This window comes from Cyprinus carpio, chromosome B19 (assembly GCF_018340385.1).
Source record: "Cyprinus carpio isolate SPL01 chromosome B19, ASM1834038v1, whole genome shotgun sequence".
In the NCBI taxonomy this organism is placed as follows: Eukaryota; Metazoa; Chordata; class Actinopteri; order Cypriniformes; family Cyprinidae; genus Cyprinus; species Cyprinus carpio.
In genome coordinates this window covers 16,257,555-16,282,881 of record NC_056615.1, presented here as the reverse complement: position 1 = coordinate 16,282,881, position 25,327 = coordinate 16,257,555, and the positions used below count along the sequence as shown (strand labels likewise).

Below are 25,327 nucleotides of genomic sequence, written 5' to 3'. Positions count from 1 at the left end.
AACTGCAGTGTTGTGAACGCGCTCATAACAGACCCGGGAGAGAAGTCAATGCTGAATAAAGTCGTAGTTTTTTGATAATTTTTGGACCAAAATGTATTTGTGATGCTTCAAAAAATTCTAACGGACCCTCTGATGTCACATGGACTACTTTGAAGATGTTTTTATTACCTTTCTGGATGTGGACAGTATACCGTACATACATTCTCAATGGAGGGACAGAAAGCTCTCGGACTAAATCTAAAATATCTTAAACTGTGTTCCGAAGATGAATGGAGGCCTTACGGGTTTGGAACGACATGAGGGTGAGTCATTAATGACATAATTTTCATTTTTGGGTGAACTATCCCTTTAAGGCATATGCAAAAGCATTCAAAAGTTTGAGGTTGTTAAAATATTTTTATGTTTTTAAAATTTTATTTAATTAAAAACAGTAATATTGTGAAATATTATTACAATTTAAAACAATAGTTTTAATCCATTCATGTGAATTTTCAGTAGACATTGTCTTCAGTGTCACTTTTGACATTTTGAGCAGTTTCATGCATCTTTGCTGAATAAAAATATTTATTTATCTAAAAACAAAACATACTGACCTCAAACTTTTGATCTGTAGTGTAGTGTATGCAAGTTTTTTATTGCTTTTCTTACTAGTAACTGCTGTAATAATCACCCTCTTTCAGAAAACAAGACACCAGATGCTCTGTAAATATCGAAAATTTAACGATGGACACACATTGAGATGCAGCTCAGCTGATGTTCACATTATTCCACGTATATCTTCAAATTTGAACATGACCAAATGGTGGTTATATTTCCAAGGTGAGGAAGTTTCTGTCCATTTCAACAACTTTGACCCATTTAGACTAATTTGTATAATAGAGAACAGGAGAGGTGGCTGTTTTCACATTGCAGGGTTTTCCACCAATCACTGCCTCATCTTACATAACTTTTCATCTGTATATATTACATTATGTACTATTTTATTTATTTAGTCTAGTTTTTAATTTATTTAAATTTTATAGTCTTTTCTCATCCACATTTTTGTAGATTTACAGCCACTTTTAAATGCATAGCATCATGATGGTTTTATCTCACCCACCCCAAGTTTCATCTCTCTCTCCCTGACTTGAATGAGACATTGATGTACTAACCGCTGTAGTGAGTTTGACAGTAAATTAATTAGCTTTGATTAGACTGAGAGGCCATGAAGGTTCTTGACACCCGCTACTATCAAGTCTCTCCCGTGTCTGCATATTTTAGTTTTATAACATAGTATATTTAGCATTATACATGTCTTAAAATGACTTTATATTACCATTTAGAAATGCATGTTTGTCTTTATCTGAATTTACTGACATTAAGTTTAGCAGTCTGAGAAGTGAGACTCGCATTGACATGAAGTGTAAGCCTTTGACTTTGAAAAGGCTTTCTGTTTGAGTAAACACACACTACATAAGGCCATTCAGCAATCCAAATAGATTTATTATATGCAGTGTATTGTTTGGTAGAAGGATTATAGAGTTCTTGCCAAATTTACTAATATTCTAATGGAGCATAATGATGTCACTCTGACTTAAATTAGTGAAGTAATTATATTCACATAAAATGTCAGGAAAAAAATGTCCAAGAAAGTTTGGCTCAATAAGTCATTCATTCAGCTCAAACACTAGCGATTCTAGGATTTTTAAAGAAGGGGTCTTCGAGGGTCCAGAATGTGCTGTCAGTATGTTCTTGACACTGGATTGGACCAGGCAACCTCCTTCCACTGCTTCAATTTCCAGTTCCAACGATTGTATACCCATTGTAGACCCTTTCTGTGGTGGACAGTGGTCATCATAGGCACTCTAATTGGTTTGCAGCTATGCTGCAGAGTATGATGTACTGTGTATTGTGGCACATTCTTCCTATAACGATCATTAAAGGTTTGTGTGACTTCAGATCTTCTGTTGGCTCGGATCAAATGGGGTAGCCTTTATTGCGTCAAAGTCACTCAGATCTTCATTCCTGCCCATTTCTTCTGCACCCAACACGTTGTTTGCGAGAGCTGATTGTTTGCTTGCCATCTAACCATCATATACTAGTATATATATATATATATATATATATATATATATATATATATATATATATATATATATATATATATATATATATATATATATATATATATATATATATATATAATAATTGATTTCGATTAAGTCCAATGCTATAAGAATGAACGCAAATCAAGAAAAGGTTAAAAATGTAAAAAAAAAAAAAATACCGATTGATTGTTTATCTGATTCCACTGGGTATAATTTAATGCTCAACTTGCTTTCTCTGTAGCATTAAAAGTTTTTTTTGTTTTTGTCTTTCCCCATTCTAGGCAGAAGAAGAGAGAATCTCCTTTGTGAGAGAAGCCTCTTGTGTCACTGTGTGCTGAGGACTGTGATATCTCAGCAGGCCAAACACCACGTTCCTCTTCAGGAAGTATTGAGCCCCAGTTGATGCTCCTGGCCCCCAGGTGAACTCTGTAAATGCCCGGTCCCTCTTTTCTTCTCTTCTATACCTCTCTGTTCGTGTCCTTCCTCCCTTGTGTACAGACTACCTTAAAAAAAAAAAAACAACTCCAGCTAGCTTCAAAGTGTCCTTTTTGTCTGTTGAATGATGCTTGTTGTTTGTAGTTTTAAATGTCTTGTCATTTACGATAAAATGCAAATGTACTGAAGTGCCAGACTAGACATGCATGTGTGGGTGATTTCTTATGCAATATGTCCATCTGAGACAGTCTTGATTTATTAATGTTTTGATATCTGGATGATTTTTTGATACATGAAGGTACTGTATGTATACATATTTTAATTTATAAATTAAAAACTGGAGACAAACAACAATAATTGAACACTACAATTAGCCATAAATGTCAAGAATATAGTCAATACTACTTGATGATGGGCACTAGTTATTATATTATTGTCATTTTTTCCTCAACCCTATGTTGTTTTAACCCCTTTGTTTTTGTCCTGTAAAACACAAATGGAGTTTTAGGCAGGATATCAGAGCTCCTGATTTCCATGCAGGGAATCCAACATTTGATCTGTTAAGCTTCAAAAGGACAAAAAACATCCATAAAAGTGTGTGTTTTTTGAAAGTCTGACTCTTGACACAATTTATTGAGTTTTAAATGCATATTTGTGCAGTAACAGAATGTATTAGTGATGCAGTAGCAATATGAATTTTGGAATAGATTACACATCTGTCAGGAGAGATAATGTATGTTCAGCCTGTTTTCTTAGCAGACCGTTTTAATTCTACAACAAATTATTGGTCTCATATCCATGTTTAGCTGTCACATTCATCTCGCAAGAATTTTTACCAGACATTTTGATTGTCTTCAAATTCAGTACATCATTCAGTCTTACTCCTTTTATTTCATTTATTTATTTTTTTAAGGAAGAGGAGTGCAGACAGGAAAGCAGAGGGGATAGAAAGGAGAATGTGTTCTGGGCATGACTCAGGTTGAATTAAAACGTTTTGTTTAACAAGTAATGAATTCTTGCTGATATGCCGTTGACATTATAGACTGTTAGCTTGTTATGTTTGTGATGGAGCAGAAGCGCATAGATAGAGAACACAGATGACCCTCATACCAACACAGAACATTTCCCAACATTAGGGCATGGTTCTTGCTTGGCTGTTTTAACCTTGTAGTTTTATTTTTTATAACAACAACAACAACAAAAAAATGTTCCCAGAACATGCTTGGTGTGTCATTGCAGATGGTGTGGTGTATTTACAGTATGTCTGTGTTTTTTTTTTCCTATAGCCCATTGAAAGTCCTGAACGTTTAACTTATGTTTAAGTATCTTAAGAGCCTGATGCAGAAAATCCCTTGTTAAGACAAGCTTTTCTTCCAGGGGTCTTAATAGAGGATTAGAGAGGAATCCTCTGGCCAGAGCAGTCATCTGAATTTAATCCACCTTGCAAGATTGCCTTTAATTGTCATAACCTGACAGAACGGAACAACAGAGACTGATGCAAAGCTCTAAATTAGCCATAGAGAATTAAAATGTGTCAAGCTGGTGTATCTGGGGCTACAAGTATCTGCATCTGATGAAAATCCTTACATATAAATGTTGGATAATTAAAAAAAAAAAAAAAAAAAAAAAAAACATGGACAATTGAACAAATTGACCTAATTGGTCTGATAAAGCTTTGCAGGCTCCTACATGTTGTGAATACATTGGAGATTGTCATGAAATAAGCAAATAAATGCTGAGGAAAACATTATATGTTTTCATTCATTTTAATCCCTTTGTGTTTTGTTCCTCAGTGTCCTCTCTTGGCTGCTGAAGAATTTTATTGGAATATTTTAGCATGAGCCTGGCTTCCGAAGGACTCTCCTTTATTTGAGCCCAGCATGTGCCAGATATTTAACCCTTTAACCTTTTTCTGATTGGAGAGGAATGCTGGCCTATCATAAAATAAAATAAAATAGGTACTAAATGAAATGGTCAAAATGACTATATTTAATAGGTGGTTGGACAGCCATGATAATGCACTCTAATGTGATGAATAAATGCCATTTTAGATGGAGTGGATAGAAAGAGAGTGAGATAGAGAGCTTTTTCAAGTCAAATTACATGAGAGGTCTGGTGTTGTTTTAAAAGCTCTTGACAGTCTAGTAATCACATCATTTACTAGTGTGTTATGTTTGTACACTTCTTGAAAATTAATGATAAATAATTTTTTATTTTTTTAAACTAGCAAAATGCATCCTTAATTCTTCAGCGGCCATATGATTTTGCCTACATTTTAATGATGTATATGGCTGTATGAGGACTTTGTTGTGTGCTTCTAGTTTAATGTGCTTCAAGCCAGCAGCTTCACTTTGAACTGGTGTAATAATGTCATGCTTCATCTAATGAGTCATTTTATCCTGGCATATTCTAATACCACACTGTCACTTCTAATGAGTTTCATAAACATTTGCTTTGAAATTTAATTGAATAAACCTCTCATTCTGAAAATGTGATATAATGCCAAACTCATCTCAACCCTTTGAAGCACCATAAGCATGTGCAAACCTCTATATCTGTATATTTCTACATACCTGTATACTTCATTTGAACCTTTGCTCAATTATTTTTGTCTCTACCAGAGAGCTGTAAAATCAAGTGTTTATTTTTTTCCCTGTAACCAGATAAAAAGGGAGAGTGACAGTACTGAGGTCCCCTCTGGATATAAATGTGCACCATTTGTGATGAGACTGACATGAACGGTCTGTTTAACTGTGTCAGAATTGGACATTTTTCATGTTTAAAAATTATGCCTTGCAGTGTTTAGCATACTCTGATGAGCACAGTTTTTCATACAAAAAATATTGCATGTAAAAAAATAAAATAAAATACTCCAGTGATTAAAGAACATCATTAGCCAAGATGGTACATTTTCCAAATTAATTTGGAAGTCCTGATTGTCCATGAACCCCATAAGAACTTGTCACACAGTTTTATGAAATATGCCACCAGGCTTTTTCCTAGTGCCACTTTCTTTTTATAGACTTTTTTTCTTTGAAGACAAACTAAGGTTAAATAATTTCTTGACAGGGAATGGATTGACATAAAATTGGACAGACATTTTTGCATGACCTGTCCAGGCTGTAATCATTGCAAGCAATCAATTCATTGGGAACCAAGTTAAACCGGAACTCAATTTGGTTTGTAGCCTGTGAGATAAATCTGATTCTTCTTAAAGGACTTTCTCATGGACTTTGCATAGATTCTTGAGATAAAGGTCTAAGATATATTAACTGGAGAGTGTTTAAAAAATCATTGTCGAAGGCAGAGGAAGGTACTGATTTCAAGGGTGTCCAATGATCCATGCAAGACTTTGCACCCAGTCATTTACTCATTTCAACAGGTATAGATGACAGAAACAGTCTCCCATCTGCTCATTTTAGACTTTGCTGGCAGTGCACTCAGTGAAATGACTATCATTAGCTTAAATAAATAAATAAATTACCACATATATAAACCCTTAAAATATAGTTAGTGAAACCGAAAAGGCAATTTTACTTTGATAATTTTAGTATTATATTTTTTTTTTAGAAGAAACAATTGTTTTTGTGTTGTTGTTGTTGTTGTTGTTGTTGTTTTATATGAATTTTTACCTAAATTCATTACTTGAGACTTATGTGCCCTCTAGAAGCTTGCATGCTGCAAGTGAACGTTGCTTTATTGTGCCATCCCAAAGAGGCACAAAATCACTTTCACAGACTTCAAGTATCGTCTAAAAACGCATCTCTTCCATCTTTATTTGACCCTCTAACTCTAGCACTCTCTATTCTAATTCTATTCTTTTAAAAAAAACTTATCCCTTTTAGACTTGCACTCTATTCATTTACTGCTTGTTACTATTTGTTTTCTTTTCGCTAACTTTTCTAATCTTTTTGTATTCTATTTGTTCTCTTTTTATTTATTATACAGTTAGCAAAAGCAAAAAAGGCCTCTAACACTAGCTTGCTCTATTCTTTTTCTATTATATCGGTTTTCTTTTTATTTGACTTGTTATACAGTAGCACTTGCATATCATTGCTCTTTTGTTGATTTTGATTTGCTTCCATTGTCCTTATTTGTACATAAGTCGCTTTGGATAAAAGTGTCTGCTAAATGACTAAATGTAAATGAAACAAATGGCTCATACTGAGACAGAGCAAAATATTAGGCTGTCTATTTTTTGTTCTATTACTGTTCTAATATTGTTACTCCAGTCCAGTGGCGGCTCGTGGGTTTTAAAATAGAAGAGGCACACTAATTGTATTGGTCTGGGATCCCTGCCGATTATTATTATTAGTATTATTGTTATTATTTGCTTAACCACTTTAAAATGGCTTTTTTAAAATGGCTTCATTTAGTCAAAAAAACGTAAAGAAAACGACACACATACAACAAAATAATATAATTTCACTTACCTGGCCTATCACTTGAAGCAAACATCCATCCCTTCTTAAAAGTCTGTGTTAAAAGAGAGCTGCCCATTGTGCAATTTCACTACTCATCATAAGTACTTGAATCATCATCAGTGCAGTGCGAGACATTCAAACTAATATCACGTAATTTACATCTCTATGATGAGTGGTTGATATCAGAAGGGAGGCTAGCCTCCTCTACGAGGTTTCTTTTCTCAACATTCCTCAGCGTTGAAAGTGAACACTCGATGCTGATTGGCTAATTTTTTTTTACCAACTGAGGCACGAGAGCTCAAATCTCCCCCGGCCTCCCCTTACCCTTCTCTATCACCTAGTGGTTGTAATTACATCAGCAGATTCGGCACATTCGCGATAGAAAAGGAGCACTTTCCAACTTCAGTAAAATGTTATGGTATTACAGCTGTGAAATTACAAACAAAAAAATACACATTCTGAGACATGAACTGAAATGAATTGTGAATTTTATTAACATTAAATAGTCCTTCTCCCATTTTCACCTCAGAATTGCCTCCCCTGACGAGCCGCCACAGCTCCAGTCCTATTGTTGTTACCTGGTTCTTTCTTATCACTGCTGCTCTAAAAATATCAAAAGCTCAAAAAGAAAAAGTAGAAGCAAGTGCAGCCAAATGTTTTTTGCTGATATGGTTAAAAAGAAACCCACTTTTTTAAGCTAAGAATACGCCAGTGTGTGTTTAGACCCTATTCTACAGATGTGGAAGGCGTGCAGGAGAAGCGAGGGTGAGAGAGGACTGGTACAGAGTGAAACAGTGCACTTCTCTTGGCAGAATCATGTAAGTTGAGTATGTGGCTTTTTTCCCCTTTCTCACACAGTGCTCTTCAGATAGGATTATTTGTGACATGTGGGCCATCTCTCCGCAGAGGCTGGCTCTCATTAAATAGGGACCTTGGGTACGTAACCATGGAGAAGATGGGACTGGGGCTGACCGGTCTCAGCTCTTGGGACCGTTCATGAAGCGCCATGCTGGAGACAGCTGGTTACCCAGGCAACGCAGAGACCCATTCCACTCAGTGTATAGAATCAAAGAGAAAAACAGATATTAAAGTGTCAGCATGTTTTTTGGGACGAGGCCCATCTGCATCTGCACTGTGATTGTTTTTAGGGATGCACAGTATATTGGTATCATATTGGTTACTGGCCCATATTACCTTTTTTTTTTCTTGTAAATTTATCTGTAGTAATTTATATTGGATATGTTTTTGGACATGCCCATGCCATTCATTTTTAATAATTAGGTTACCTTCGACACTATCAATTTCTCATGTAAAGTTAATCTTTAAAAACAAATAATTTAATAACACTGAAATGTTTGACAAATCAAAATAAACATCCATTTTTTTATCATTATGTGATGAATAAATGAACTTGCATCAATTTAAACCAACTGTTTTAAGTTTCATTTTTAATTTATTCAGACAGAAAAGTTTAATATTCATCAGATAGCAACCATAATATGAAAATAATTATTTATATTTCATTAATAATTAAAGTAGTTATCACTATCTTTAACCACATTAGACTAAACCACATGGTTTAGCTGGAGAGTCGATTTTATTATTATTATTTATTTTTTTTTTTTATTCATTTTTTGAAATGAATAGGTCTTGTAAGTGAACTGTGAAGATGCTTTAATAAATAACAAAAGAAAAAAACCCTAAGCTGAATGAAATCCCCAAGCAGTGTTGCTGAAACTCCTTTCACAAAGTCTTGGTAATAAACAGAGCATTATTGTGCATAAAACAGTTCATCTGTAGTAAATTATGACAAAGACTACAATTACCACTTCAGTAAAACACCAGATCATGTTCTCATTTCAGATAACAAGGTCAAGCGGGCCTCTTGTATGATTTTAAAGCCGGCAATAGGCATATATTAAAGTCCTGAGTGTTTTTCCAAAAGCAGACAATACATTCCCCTACGTGACAAACAATAAAACATGCCATCTGTCATGGGTGGCGTCAGTGATAAACCAACACACTTATTCGTGCCGAGCTTGTGTCGCATTTAGGCAAATAAATGATTTTCTGTACATGTCTGGCTCTGTGGCTTGCAGGGCCCCTCCAAGTGATGGCTTAAGATTGCCCACATGGGCTTTATTTGTTGATCCTTGGAGTCAGACATGCATGCCCGCTGGGTAGATGTAAATGGAAAATTTGGAGATCAGCATGTTTTCAGATGAATTGCAATGGAATGTTTCCCATCTTTCCCTTTCTCGCTCCCCAACCCTGCTCTTATTTCTCTCATAATGATGATGGATTGTATACGAGGACAAAACAATAGCAATGGTATTTGACACTGTCTGTATTCCATTTTCACTGCAGACTCCAGAATGTTGACAGGAAGTTCTTTTTTTAGGTTGTTATGTTGTTGATGTCTGGTTGCCCTCTTTCTTTTAAACTGAATGTGGATGTGTAATTGATTTAAAAGGTTCCTGTGTTATAGTTCAAAGGATTTTTTTCTCTATTAAAAGGAGGGAAAAAGTAAAATAAACTGATAAAATGTTGCAGTTTCCAGTTAACTAATAAAAACCAGAATCCATCAGACTAGTAGCAATGATGGTCCCTGCTTCAGACCTCTGATAATATGTATTTTCATACAACAGAGTGAATAATAGATGATAAAACTAATGAAAACTGACAGCTAGAGGCCTGAAGGCCAGAGTCTATTTTATAGGGAGATGAATTTGGCACATGACATATTTAGCTTTCTGTACTGCTCTGCAACTGCAAGCCATATTTCCTAATCAAAATCACTAATTTCATGTAGAGTGGCCTATGAATAAGGAGAACTTATATTTTTATATATGAAATACCATGTAATACCAGATTGGTTGGCTTACATAGGTTAGGCAATAAACCTAATTTCATGTGTGTACAGAAATGTTTTCTGTTAAGTTTACTTATGAAGGTGCATTGTTAAAAAAAAAAAAAAAGGCTAGTTCAATCAAATACATTTAAAACACAAACCAGTGCTGAAGGAGGGTTGAGCAGCAACATTTCGTCATCACAGGTTTATTGCACTGATTTGTACCGATGTAAATGTGCTTAATGAGGGATGTAAGTAAATTCATATTTTTATACAAGTTCCTTAAAGTTTCCATTAAAGTTCTTTTAGGCTTTTCTAGTGAAGGTAATACAGAGGAACCAACAGACCCTTGTTTTGAGGCAATAATGATATTTTAAATAATATTTAATTACATTTTGCTTGACTGCAGTGTGATTACAAAATGTGGGGGGGGGGGGGGGGGGACTGTGTATTTTCTGTATAGGACATAAGTCTATATTCTATATTTAATTGTACATGCTTATTTCCTTTATTTTTATACTTAGATTACTGGTAACACTTTACTTAAAGCCTTTATGTATGATGCATTATGAAAGTAGTTAATTATGCCTTGTAATGCATTGTACAATCTCATTAATAATTGTAACCACAGCTAATACATTATAACACTTATCAATTCATTGTTACACTATGCATTTTACATTTTATTATAATTATTTACGGCAAGATAAATAATTATGAATAATTGTTATGCATTATACCCTTTAAAAACCTTTTATAATGGATTATACATAAAGGCTTTTAGTAAAGTGTTACTAGATTAACTTTGCCGACATTAAATGCTTACATGAAGTTAATCTTAATAATTAATTAATTTCATAACAGTGTAAATGTTTAGCAATATCCATTTTTCATACTGTTCATTACAATGTTGTGATGTTTAAATTCACTTGTAGCACTGTTTTTATTATTATTATTATTATTTTAGTTTTTTATTTTCATATTTTAATTTTAAACTTTTATCAGAGGCAATAATTATATTTTAAATAATATTTTAATGCTATTTTGCTTGGCTGATGTGTGAAGGAACAAAACATACCAAAAAGGGTCTCTTCCAACCGGTTGCATCATCATGATCATCGATTGAGCGATCAATCTGTAAGCGGTAATTCTAATATTTCTAGCACCCACTTACCTGCTTTTCAGAGAATCAGTTACAACCACTAGAGGAACGTTACATCACCCAATTAACATTCATGAGCCAGGCTTAAAGCTTTTCAGATCATTCTTAGAACTTTGGAGGTCTGTAATATCTGAGATCTGTCTGTTAACATTCCCATTCATCTCAGAAGTACATGACCTGCATGCTGCCATCTTTGCTTCATCTGCACTTGCTTCTGGACACTTTTTTGGAGAGCCAGTCACCTGACATGTAAATGCCATGTGGCTAATAATTGGCAAGAAAATGACATCCTGATAACACTGATTGGTCTACAGCACCACTAAATGCCCCCAAGCCCTTCACTATTAACACTCTGACATCAATGGCAGTGGACAGTAATCAGGTTAAATGGGAGTCCACGTTCACACTTTTAAGAAATATTGGACACATTCACTAAGTTATAATAAAAAAATTAGATTCAAATAAAGCGCTGCCTCCTTGAGTATCCAGGTCTTAACATTGATCACATCTCCACGTCGCCACATATCAATGTCCTGCTTCAGCCTCTGCTATAAGGGTTGAAGTGTGGTGTGCTGTGGGTTTGGCACTTGGCCCAAGGGAGCCATTTCTCTCAGTGTCATCCTCATTAGCACTCTCTTCTTTCTCTTCATTTCAGTCTGCTGCTGTTTCCAGGGCTGAAGGTCAAGGAAATGTCAACTTCTCTGGATGTGCACCGTTTTACTGCGCGCTTCATTAGAATGCACGCTTTATTCACTTCTGCTCATATCTCTACCTCTCTTTCCCCCTTTTCTTGCCGTTATCACTCCATCTCTCCTCCCTTCATTCTAGCTGAAATGAATATGCACCTGAGAGCGGCAGAAGGGACCCAAATGGCACTGGGGCTTTTTAAACACTGTGCGGCTAATGCAGGGAGAGATGGCACTACATGAGCTGAATTTAGTTTTTATGCAGGCATCTATCGTAGGCATTGTTGCAGTCTAAGATCACGAGGCTTATTATTATGTTTGTTTGGTGCTTGTGAGATGAATATAAAGAGAGATAAAGATAAAGGGCAGTATAGTTTTTGTGTTGCAGTATTGGTTAGATGTGAGTAAACATCTTTAAAAAGGGATTTAAGAACTGGTCATTTTTTTGGTTCCTGAATTTGAATTCAACTGGCGACATTCAGAATGTTGTATTTATATGCAGTTGTGAATGCTGCACAATCCTGATAAATATGCCTATATGAGTAGAGCTTTGATGTGTGGGAAGAAGGGAAACTGAGTGTTGGGGGAGGCCAGTAGAAGAGACATTGGAATCAATATGCCTCTTTGTGTTGCTTGTCACTCTTGTATTATTGACATGACCCGTGGATCTCAGTGGAGATGGGATGTCAGGGACTCATCAACACATTGTTCCAAAACTTTTTTTCATTTGGTTCTAATGTGATGGTTTCCTCTCTTTAGATGTCATTCAATGTTATGGATGAACAGAGAATTGTCTCATGTTCAACTTATTGTGACTCAGTGTTCAATAGTAATTCTTCACTTTATATTTTTCTAGATCAACCTAGAAAAGGTGTTTTTTTATTGGCATTGATGGATCCATGTAGGAACCTTTCCACTGCACAAATGTAAAGAGTCCACTGAAGGCAAGCGTAGTGAGAACCCAAGTGCAGTTTATTTACAAGGTGTAATCCAAAACATCCAAACATAATCCAAACAAGAAATGAAGACGTGACAAGGCATGAAACAGACTTGACAGAAACAGACTAGACTCACCAACAGCAGGTTACAACATTAATACACGACAGTGAAAAAAGCAATGACATGGCTACTTATAACAGACAATGATGGACACATGACATGAACAAACCAATGGGGAACAAGGCACATGACTAAAACATCCAATGAGTAAACAGAACTGATAATCACATGACAAGACAATAAACCAATCAGAACATGACACAATGAACAAGAGGAACCAATAGCATAAAGACAAGAGGGCAAGGGAAGCATGGCACAAACAGCAATCAAACAATAACAAAATAAAAGACATGAAAACATGAACATGACAAAACCCAAAACATGAAACAAAACCCACATTACAACAAAATGCTTTTTAAGAACTATTCACTGAAAGGTTCTTTGGACCGTTTATTAAAAGAACCTTTAGTTTGAAGAACATTTTAATCATCTAAGGAAGGTTTTTATTTATTTATTTATTTATTTATTTATTTTGTGCTATGGAAAGATTCCATGGATGTTAAAGGTACTTTATGGAACCATTTATGCCAATTCAGAACCTTTATTTTTAAGAGTGTATCTTGAATATGATTTGAGATTTGGTGTGCATGCAGAAGGCAGAGAAGAGGAGAACAATACTGAAAATCAGAATATTAGAGGACCAGACAAATGCAAGTAAAAAAAAAAAAAAAAAAAAAAAAAAAACCCTCAGCAGCCCTCATGCTACATTCCTCACTAAACTAAATGTCCAAGTGGCTTTTAAAAGCTTGTCTCCACACCAGTGCAGCTGCCAGAAATTGGAAGCAATAATAACAAAAGCGCTCTCAGCGTTGTGTGAGATGGCGTGTGCACAGGGCAGCTACAGAGTGATCAGTTCCTTCATTACACACTAGATACACCCACATGCCTTTCTAGCAGAGGAAGCAGCACAAAAACAAGTATTCCTGCTAGACAAAGAATACCAAGACCACCGCAGGAACAAACGCTTCTGTCTTCAAAACATTAGCCGCCCGTTTTCATTCAAAGCAAATTGCAGTAAACTAATTATTACACGGACAGTTCCTTTCAAGCAGCTTGAGGTTTGTGGCTATCTCAAGGGCACAGTGCAGATTGGAGGGCTGTGATCTCAGTAACTTGCCCATTCCAGGGTCACCCTTATTAGAAATTAATAATGTGGAAACATATTACTGTTGCCATGATGAATATCAAAGTATTCTCACTGCATTTTTAAAGCTGACTGAGACACAAGAAGAATAAATAAGTGGGAAAGATTAAGAAGCTTAAAGGTGAAGTGTGTGTGATTCTTTCAGTGCCGAAATGCTTTCTCCTATTGCAGTTTAATCCTCCGAGACTATAAATTAGCCATTCGTAGGTTGATTCTTGAAGTAAATTTATGGCTCAACAGCGTAGGGCAGAAAGAGCTCTAGGAGTGCTGTTTTAAATGATTATTTTGTCATTGCAAATGTTGCTTAATTTATTTAATTTTACAAATTAGCAATCAAATAAAAAATTGTTTTTATATATATATATATATATATATATATATATATATATATATATATATATATATATATATATATATATATATATATATATATATATATATATATTTATTTATTTATTTATTTTTTCACTGCCAATGCAGCATTTACATACTTGACTACTGGAAATAATTGAGAATAAGAGAATAATTGATGTTTATTGTGTAATGTGGAGGTTACACATATACAGTCATGTGAAAAATTTAGGACACCCTATTGAATTCCATGGTATTCTGTATTAAGACATAATAAATTCACTGGTCCTTGGTCACAAAATTTGGAAAATAAAACAACAACACATTATATAAAATAAAAATATGAACAACAACACATGACATATCACACTGTGTCATTATTTATTTAACAAAAATGGTAATACTTTACAATAAGGTTGTATTAGTTAACGCTAGTTAATGCATTAGTTAACATGAACTAACAATGAACAACTTATCTGTTCAGCATTAATAAATCTTTGTTCATGTTAACTTATTCATATACTCATGCTTCTCTTCACATTAACAACTTAATAAGTTAACGTTGGTTAATGCATTAGTAACCATGATATAACAATGAACTATGCCTGTAGATAGTTTTATTTAATAAGCTTTATTTAATTATAATACATTATACACATAAGTTTATTTAGCAGCTAACACTCACAATGGATAAACAATACTAACTGCCCATTTTGGAATTGATTTGGGCTATTGGTAAACTTGGAAACCATCTAAACATCAACTGATAATGTTTCTCATGTTTTTAGACTTTATTAACATGACTTACCATTAACTAAGCATTTATTAAGGGAATTTGTGAACCTTATTGTAAAGTATGCACTAATCGAACAAGAATTAATGTTTAACTAACATTTGTAGACTGTTTATTAAAATTACTTACCATTAACAAAGCATTTACTAGGCAAGGCAAGTTTATTTATATACCACATTTCGTACACAATGGTAATTCAAAGTGCTTTACATAAATGAAAGTAAAATAATCATGAAGAAAAATAATTAAAAAAAAATAAAAAAAACAAGCAATTTTAAACCTTTGAAAATTATTTAAAAATTGACTTATTTAAAATGAATTTAAAACAGTTAAAAATAGAAAATGATTTTACATAAAATACAGTGAATACGTAAAATACAGTGCAATCAGTTCGGACATCGCACAGTGCTCATTCAATAAATGCAAAGTTAAACAGATGAGTTTTGAGTCTAGATTTAAATGTGACTAATGTTTTAGCACATCTGATCTCATCTGGAAGCTGGTTCCAACTGCGGGTGGCATAGTAACTAAAGGCAGACTCCCCTTGTTTTGTGTGAACCCTTAGTATTTCTAACTGACTCAATCCTAATGAGCTGAGTGGTCTGTTAGGTTTATATTCAGTGAACATATCTGCAATATATTTTGGTCCTAGATCATTGAGTGATTTATAAACGAGTAAAAGTACTTTAAAATCAATCCTAAATGTAACTGGAAGTCAGTGTAAGGACCTGAGGACTGGTGTGATATGCTCAGATTTTCTGGTTTTAGTCAGAATTCTGGCAGCAGCATTCTGGATGAGCTGCAGCTGTCTAATGGTCTTTTTGGGAAGGCCGGTGAGGACACCTATACAATAGTCCACCCTGCTAGTGATAAAGGCATGAACAAGTTTCTCCAAGTCTTGACTGGAAACAAAACATCTTATTCTTGCAATTTTTTTTAGATGATAGTATGCTGATTTAGTTACTGCTTTGACATGACTACTGAAACTTAGGTCTGTCTCCAGAGTCACACCAAGATTCCTGACTTGATTTTTAGTTGTTTGACCCCTAGAGTCAAGGTATGCATTCACCTTGAAAACTTCATCTTTGTTTCCAAATGCAATGACTTCAGTTTTCTCCTTGTTTAACTGAAGAAAGTTTTGGCACATCCAACTATTAATTTCATCAATACATTTGCAGAGGGAGTCAATGGGGCTGTAGTCATTTGGCGATAAGGCTAGGTAAATCTGTATATCATCAGCATAGCTGTGATAGGTCATTCGGTTCTTTCTCATTATTTGACTTTGTGGGAGCATATACAGTACATGCTAAACAAGAGCGGTGCAAGAATTGAGCCTTGTGGGACTCTACATGTCATGGACGTCCACTTAGACTTATGCTCTCCTATACTCACATAATAACCTTTCCCTTCTAAGTATGACCTGAACCATTTGAGTACCATCCCAGAAAGCCAGATCCAGTTTTCCAGTCTCTCTAGTAGTATGTTATGATCAACAGTGTCAAACGCAGCACTGAGATCTAGTAATACCAGCACTGATATTTTACCAGAGTCAGAATTTAAGCGAATATCATTTATTATCTTAATGAGTGCTGTCTCTGTGCTGTGATTCGGTCGGAAACCAGATTGAAAATTGTCCAGGTATCCATTTGAGTTTAAGTATTTTTCAGCTGATTAAGAACTACCTTTTCTATAATTTTGCCTATAAAAGGAAGATTAGATATTGGTCTATAATTGCTCAAAATGGTGTTATCAAGATTGCTCTTTTTCAGGAGGGGCTTAACAACTGCAAGGGAATTTGTGAACCTTATCGTAAAGTGTGCACTAGTCCAACATTAACTAATGTTTAACTAACATTTGTAGACTGTTTATTAACATGACTTACCATTAATAAAGCATTTACTACTGGAATTCGTGAACCTTATTGTAGTGTGCACTAGTTCAACATTAACTAACTTTTAGTCTCAGCCTCAGACTTCACGCCCACGGACCGTTGGCTGAACGTCTGATGCATATGGGACATAAAAGTGGAAACACTTCAGGAGTGTCGAAGTCGTCATCGGATTGGTTGAATTCTACAAGATTTCCACGAGACGTGTGTGTTGCATTCTTTAACATTCCATCTGGAAACAAAGATACCGTGGCGCCAAACCCTCTCATGAAAGAAGGAAGCCATTGTTTACAACTGTGACGACAAGCACTTTTCAGGATCAACTAAATGCTGGATTTTCAAAAGTATGTGAAATATTTAAAGTTCGCGGCAGAGTTTAACACACCGGTCTGTTATTGTGGCGACTTTTTCATGCCTCGAAACGTGACGATGAACGAAACAAACTGTTGTTTGACATGTCAGTCAAACGGCCTCATGGGCAGGCCTTGGCCAATGAAAGCTGCGATAAATTCCAGACCTTCATCTGAAGGAGACTAACTAACTTTTAACTAACAAAGCAGTCATTATTGATTTTACTGGACCAAAAATGAGTGAAAGCCATTCATGCATCTCTTACATTTTCAGAAACTTTATTACATATTATATTATTACATAACAGTGGTATACATTATATACATTTATATTATATCATCAATGCATTAAATAAATAAGGAAACAAACTTAGAGAAGAAGGAGGTGTTTTTCCTAACGTTAACTGAAAGTGAGCAACCTTGGTCAGGATGGACAAACAGTTGGTAATCACCTTTGCGTTTTAAAGCTGCTATTTTTGATGAATGTCATTGAAAAGTCTTCAAAGAGGACCATTTCTATCCCGCTTTCCAAGTCAGTTAATCCACTCCTTCAGGCGTTGTTTTTGTAGGTCCAGTCCGTCCTATAGGGGGATTTAACCGCCGAACCCCGAGAACAAACGTGCGCGAGCTCAGTAGATCGTCACGTGGAATGAAGTGATTTCCAGCGGAAAACAGAAGCATTACTCTCCTCCAGCTCGTGCTGTAATATATAAAGTTCATGATATGATCGTATACACGTCTTCATGAATTCATTTTTACTTTTTTCCTTCTTACTTGCTAGGTTTAGGTGGTATCTTATTTATATAATATAATTTTGTTTTGTCTTACTCTAAAGTCAAGTTTGTCTGCGCGAGATTTCCCGCATTTACAGTCGTGATTTGTGATTTTGATGTGAAAGGAATCTCTGTGATGTGATGTCACCATAGACTGTAAAAAAAAAAAAAAAAAAAAAAAAAAAACGCTGTCACACAATAGGAACAAAACTGTAAATCTATGTTTTTTTTTTTTCATTATTACTATTTGAAAGTGAAAGTGAAAGTGACGTGACATTCAGCCAAGTATGGTGACCCATACTCAGAATTCGTGCTCTGCATTTAACCCATCCGAAGTGCACACACACACACACTGTGAGCACACACCCGGAGCAGTGGGCAGCCATTTTTATGCTGCGGCGCCCGGGGAGCAGTTGGGGGTTCGATGCCTTGCTCAAGGGCACCTAAGTCATGGTATTGAAGGTGGAGAGAGAACTGTACATGCACTCCCCCCACCCACAATTCCTGCCGGCCCTAGACTCGAACTCACAACCCTTCGATTGGGAGTCCGACTCTCTAACCATTAGGCCACGACTTCCCATTTGTTAGTGGAATGCCTAAATCATGTTAATAAACAGTCTACAAATGTTAGTAACACATCTGTTAATGTTGGACTAGTGTACACTTTACAATAAGGTTCACAAATTCCCTTAAATAATGCTTTGTTAGTAGTAAGTCAGGTAAATAAACAGTCTACAAACATGAGAAACATTATCAGTTGATGTTTAGATGGTTTCCAAGTTTACCAATAGCCCAAATCAATGCCCAAATGGGGAGTTAGTATTGTTTATCCATTGTGTGTGTTAGCTGCTAAATAAAAGTATGTGTACTGTATTATAATTAAATAAAGCTTATTAAATTAAGCTATCAACAGGCATAGTTCATTGTTAGTTCATGTCAAAGTGCCCCTATTATGCCTTTTCGACTATTACCTTTCATCCAGTGTGTCATGTAGCTGTATGTGAACATAAACTATCTGCAAAGTTGTGAAGCTGACAGTGCATGATAGATAAAGTTATTATCTGTCAAAAAAAAAAAAAAGTTGACTCGCAATTGCCGAAACGAGTCGTCAGGAATTTGAATCTTATTCTGTTACGGCTCTACGTCATCCTTTAACCAAAACGTTAACTTATTAATCTGTTAATGTGAAGAGATGCATTAGTAAATGTGTAAGTTAACATTAACAAAACATTAAGTAATCCTGAACAGTGGAGTTGTTCATTGTTAGTTTATTGTTAGTTCATGTTAACTAATGCATACATTAGTATATGAATGTTAACATGAACAAAGATTAAGTCATGTTGAACAGATGCGTTGTTCATTGTTAGTTCATGTTAACTAATGCATTAACTAACGTTAACTAATACAACCTTATTGTAAAGTGTAACCACAAAAATAAAGCCAAAATGGAAAACCATGTGTGACAAAGTTAGGACACCCTATGATTCAATTGCTTGTAGATCCACTTTTAGCAGTAATAACTTGAAGTAGTAATTTTCTGTATGACTTTATCAGTATCTCACATCATTCTGGAGGAATTTTGGCCCACTCTTCTTTACAACATTGCTCCTGTTTATATTCAAGTTTATGCACAGCCCTCGCCACAGCATTTCAGTCTGGATGAGGTCCAGACTTTGACTGGGCTATTGAAACACCTTGATTCTTTTCTTTTCAGCCCTTCTGTTGTTGATTTGCTCCTGTGCATTGGATCATGGGGTCCTGTTGCATGATCCAATACTGGCCCAACTTTAGCTGTCAGACAGATGGCCTCACATTTGACTTTAGAATACTTTGGTATACAGAGCAGTTGATGGTCCATTCTGAATTGCGTAGCCGATTCTGGTGGTCCACAGGAGCCACTGTGATGGACTGGGGAGCGCTAACCAGGCTCAGAGAGAACGTGCCAGTGGAACCAACGGAGCCACCAATGTACCCGCGTATGTTGGAACATAGGCATGTAGTGATACACCACTGCTCTGCTCCGAAGCGAAAAGATGAATGTATGCGGTGCACCTGCTGCCTCTTATACCGGCGCAGTGGGGTGTGGCAGCCAGATGTGAATTCCACATGCCAATGTCCATTGGCACATTTAGTTACACTCGAAATGAATTAGTCGCTCTGGTGAGATTCCCAATTCGTCGGTTACCGACGTGACGTCAAGAGTGAATGACTGAAAGGGAACCATGGAATTCACATGACTGTATATTCCATGCTTTCGATAATGCAAAAAAACTGTATGACAGACTTTAAAATTGATCAACAGAGTCTATGGGCATCAGTGAGCTTCAGTTAGTCAGGGTCAGCTGCATATTTCTCGGCATGCTGCTTTGTTGTATCACGCAGTGACCGAAGGGCAGATTTCATCATACTACTTTGAAGTAGTTTTTTTTTCTCTTCAAAATCTCAGTAGTTTTTCGTGTGCAGCCCCAAAACACGTTTATTCCAGTTATGTCAAAATTGTATTAATATTACAGTCAAATTCCATAAATGTCTTTTATAGCATATTAACCACCCCACCTCCATTTAATGTATTATTATTATTATTATTATTATTATTATTATTATTATTATTATTATTATTATTATTATTATTATTATTATTATTAATGTATACATATCAGGAAGAAAAAAAGGAAAAACAGTGTTTTTTTTTAATAATAAATAAAAAATAAGTATATTGTATTATAAAATATATTTTCATAAATAAATCTGCATATTAGAATGATTTCTAAAGGATCATGTGGCACTGAAGACTGGAGTAATGGCTGCTGGAAATTCAGCTTTGCCATCAAATGAATAAAAAAAAAGAAACATTTTAAAATAATAATGTTTCCAAACTTTTGGAAAGTACTGTATTTCCCTAAAATGATGTATTTTGAGAGAGTATTTTCAGAGAAAAAAGTGGAAGATAAACAAACACCATTATAATCATTATAATAAGCAAACTTCATGCATCCATGCTGATAAGGTGTCAGTATAAATCGGAAGACCAATGAGATGAAGAGGAGCTAGTCAAGCATTGAGTGCACTTTTAGGAGCTCATATCATCAGTTATTCTTCGCACACAGTCACATCAGAAAGCACTGAACAAATCAAAGCCCAGTCCCAACAAAGCTTTCATAACTTGTCTGTAGAGGGCCTGGTGCTTATAGCTTCCATTATGAAACTCTTATGATTCGTATTAATTCTTTCATGCATCAGTGAATATTGTGATTCTCAAATTCCGATAGCATAAATATACACCCCAGCAGAAGCGCCCAGGTTGTCTTGCCGTGTGTCTCTGTGGCACGAGCACTCAGGCTGGTTCATTAACAAGAGGACAAAGAGTAATTACACAGCAGAAAGAAAGGGTCATCTGTATAAATGAACATCTGTTGGTGGAGCTAGGGACATTCGTGAGTGTGTCTGGATGGAGGAGAGAGTACAAGTCCTGTTACGCTCTCTGGAGAAAAGGAGGAAATAAAGAGATCGGAGCCTCAGCTGCACTGGGAAATTTCAGTGACTGCTGTAATACTAAAGAACGTGATTGCCGTAATAAAGAAATGAGCCCTGAGCCATGTGTGTTAGGAATTTGACAGGCCAAATAAACAGGTTCATTGCTTCCGAAATCAGTGCCTTTGGTTCTCTCGGCAGAATCCTTGGCATTGTGTTGTATCTATTGCAAAGGTCTGACGCACAATTGGGCACCCTTGATAAAAAAATGTTGGTACAGAATAATGATATAACTGCAAGAAAACAAGTATAACAGATTTATTTTTTAACACAGAGATGATATATATCAACATGCTTACACAAGATGTCTCATTTGTTGTATTTTGCTTTATTTATTTATTTTCAATGACTAAGAGTACAGTGTGCATACTTGGCAAAGTAAACCTTGACATAATCGTTTGAAATCTGATCATGTTTGTACAGTATGCACATTGTTTCTTTTATAAAGGCAGAAAAACAAAACAAATATTCATAACAATTTCAGAACTTAAGCATTGTAATATATTGTGGTGTATACTGAGTATACACCATTACTCAGTAGAAGGATTTTACAGCCATCGGTGTAGAAATACTGAGCATTCCTTCGTTTTTATTGTGCATTGGAAGAGAAGGGAGGCCGGTATATGCCAGGGCTGGGCTGCAATCTGGGCTCCAGATCTGCCACAGGCAGCAAATGAGCGTCAGGAGCTTCTAGTGGAGTGCAATTACTCTTAACAATCCAGCCAGTGGCACAGTGAAAATTCATGACATTCATACCATGAGTCTAACTTTCAGAACTCTCTGTACTGGCAAATGCTGGGTGGATCCACAAGGAAAGGCAGGAGAGGATATACACCTGTCACAGTTACTGGAAATAAGCTGTTTTAATTAGGATAGGTGGTGAGCTAGCATGGTTATCAAGGACAAAACCAATGAAATTGTAGATTGATGGCCAAAAGACTTTCTTTTTACACACTGTATGCGCAGTATTACGCTGATTGTGCTTGATAACCTGACAAAGTGTGTGTGATGTTAATGCCTTAAACTTTATCAGGAGTTCAGAAGTAAAAATTGATCTGCTAATGTAGATTTTTTCTTTGGTTGTAAACACCATTCTGGTTGTCGATAAAGAGTGGCTTGCATTCAGTATGTTGCGTGATTCTACAGCTTATAAGCATAAGTCATTTTCTGACTCTCTGAACTAGCAGCTTGATTGTATTGGTATTTGTAACATACATTTTTGTTTGTTTAGATGTTAAATTAAATGGACGTATTGACAGCATCTAAAACATGGCATTGTTGATGATGAACAGCTGTAGAAGCTTAAAAATCTTCAGGAATACTGTACATTATCAAAAATATTTGTATAGCTATTTCTAATATATACGCCACCATTCAAAAGGTTTTTTTTTTTTTTAAGTCTCTTATGGTCACCAAGACAAAAATGCAGTAAAACTGCAATATTGTGAAATATTACAAATAAAAATATCTGTTTCTATTTTAATATATTGTATTATTACATGTTATAATATAAAATGTAATTTATTCCAGTGATAGCAAAGCTGAATTTTCAGCAGCCATTACTCCAGTCTTCAGTTTCAAATGGTCCTTCAGAAATTATTCTAATATGCTGATTTGCTGCTCAAGAAACATTTCTTATTACTATCAGTGTTAAAAAAACAGTTGTGCTACTAAATATTTTTTTGCGGAAACTGTAACTTTTTTCATGATTCTTTGATAAATAGAAAGTTCAAAAGAACAGGATTTATTTGAAATAGAAATATATTATAACATTATTAATGTCTTTTCCATCACTTTTACCAATTTAATGCATCCTTGCTGAATAAAAGTATTTATGTTTTATAAAAAAAAAAAAAAAAAATGACTACACATTTTGAATGGCAGTGTAGTTATATTTATTAAACATATTGGATTGATTTCATTGAATAAATGCAATAAAATCAACCTATTAAATCCATTATTTAAATATTATGTGAACGGAGGATTCTCAAAGATTTGGCTATTTCCTAAGTTGTGCTTGTATTTTAGATGCTATCTGTTCTTGAGCATTCCAGTATCTTTGCTAACAATATCATACAACTAAAACTGTTGGAGTGTCTTCCTCCAGCAGAATATTTCTAGTTAGAGGACACCTACAGTATGTGTTGTTTCCCATGACTCCCCACAGATTGCAGTAGGAAAAGTGTAATAATAATCATGACAAATGGATCCACATCAGTACACTGTACAAAGTTGTTTTGTCAGTTGTTTTGAATTGTGTAACCCTCCAATGCTGCTTCCAGGTTCACATTCTTTATATTGACCTTTCGAATGTCACACACCACATATAATGTAATTGGCTACTTTTTGTAAGAGCTTTAGAGGCTGAGAAAGGTCAGCAGTATCATATGAGATGATTACATGGAAGCACGCTGGCCAAAACGTTGTCTTTCGGCATTACGCTGCTAAAAGCTCCGAGTTCACTTGTCATGTTGCGCTCCACCCGTAGAGACACTAATTGTACGGCGGAAACTTATCTCACAAAACCACCTGATTCCAAACAACCAGCGCTGTTTGGAGGGCTACAAATAAATAATGCTAGTGTCCAGGTCAGCCTCAGGCTGTGCAAACAATTGAGCCCCCAAGGAGTATTTTGAGTGGTGCCACTTAAACCACCATCGCGTTTGAGAGAATTACACAAGTCTGAGGCGAGACCTTGGAGGGGCACGCGTCATTCTCTCCACCATGAAGCTCATTTATTATTAACTGCTTTGTGGATCTTTTATTTCATGCTCCGTAATGTATGCAGCCTTGCATTTTTAATTAGATTTAACCCAGCTTACTTCAGTCTTTGGCCCGCACTTTCACTCAGAGCATTTTTAGAGATTTGCAGCCCTAGAATGTTATGACTTATTTCGTTGGTTGGAAAAAAAAAGTGGGCATCGCCATAACACAAGTGAAGTTTTCATCAGACATCAAGAATGGCATTTCCTAGAAATCCCTGCTGCAATTTAAAATTATTAAATGACTGTAATTGTAAGTTGTTCTGTAAAGGAGGCAGTGCACAGAAACATGATACCATTCACCAGAGAAAACAGGAATCTATGCTTAATGAAATGTTTTTGAGCTGCTGATGGAGTGTAGATGTACCATGAATCTCTTGATCTGTGAGGCTGCTTGAATATAAAAGCATTCCCCTAGAGTTCAGGATTTCAAGTCTGTGGCTTCTCAAAAATCTGGCAAGTGACATTGAGCGGTATACTTTTTGCTGAGTTCAGAGCTCTAAATAAGGATATAAATAGATGTGAGTCGTTGTTTTTTTGTTTTTCTGAATCTAATTTTGTGTGTTTTTCTGAGCACTAATCTACAGTAGTGGAGCACTGTGAGATAAAATTTACATTAAGTTCCATGTTGTTAAAAAAAAAAGTGTTATTCTGATTGATGTGAGCCTTTATTTATTTAGTGAAATTTATTTATTTAATGTCTTCCAATAAGCAATGCTCCTTGATTCGGTCTGACTTTGCACATCGCATTGAAAAATGTTTCTTTGGCATGGAAGGACACGGAAAAGGGAAAAACAGTTTGTCAGGAAGTTAAACAAGAGTGAATGAAAGAAAAAAAAAACATGAATCTCTCTCTCTCTCTCTTTTTTTTTTTACAAGATGTAACCTTGAGTTTCAGTGCTGCTGTCCTCTGTTCAGCCACATGTAAAGCCTAATATATACTGGAGCTACTATAAAACAAAGACTTTACTAGGTGTGTACTCCTAGTAGATCGATTTACATCTATTTGTCTTTTTAATTGTGTCTTATCA

At 35.5% G+C, this 25,327-nt stretch overlaps 1 long non-coding RNA gene across 1 annotated transcript; it reads left to right on the top strand.

Moving 5' to 3' along the window:
• The first annotated feature begins 665 nt into the window (after nt 1–665).
• LOC109087143 lies at nt 666–2,710 on the top strand. Its single transcript, XR_002017311.2, has 2 exons — nt 666–819; nt 2,369–2,710. It is a non-coding gene; the product is annotated as an uncharacterized LOC109087143 (long non-coding RNA).
• Nucleotides 2,711–25,327: the final 22,617 nt, after the last annotated feature.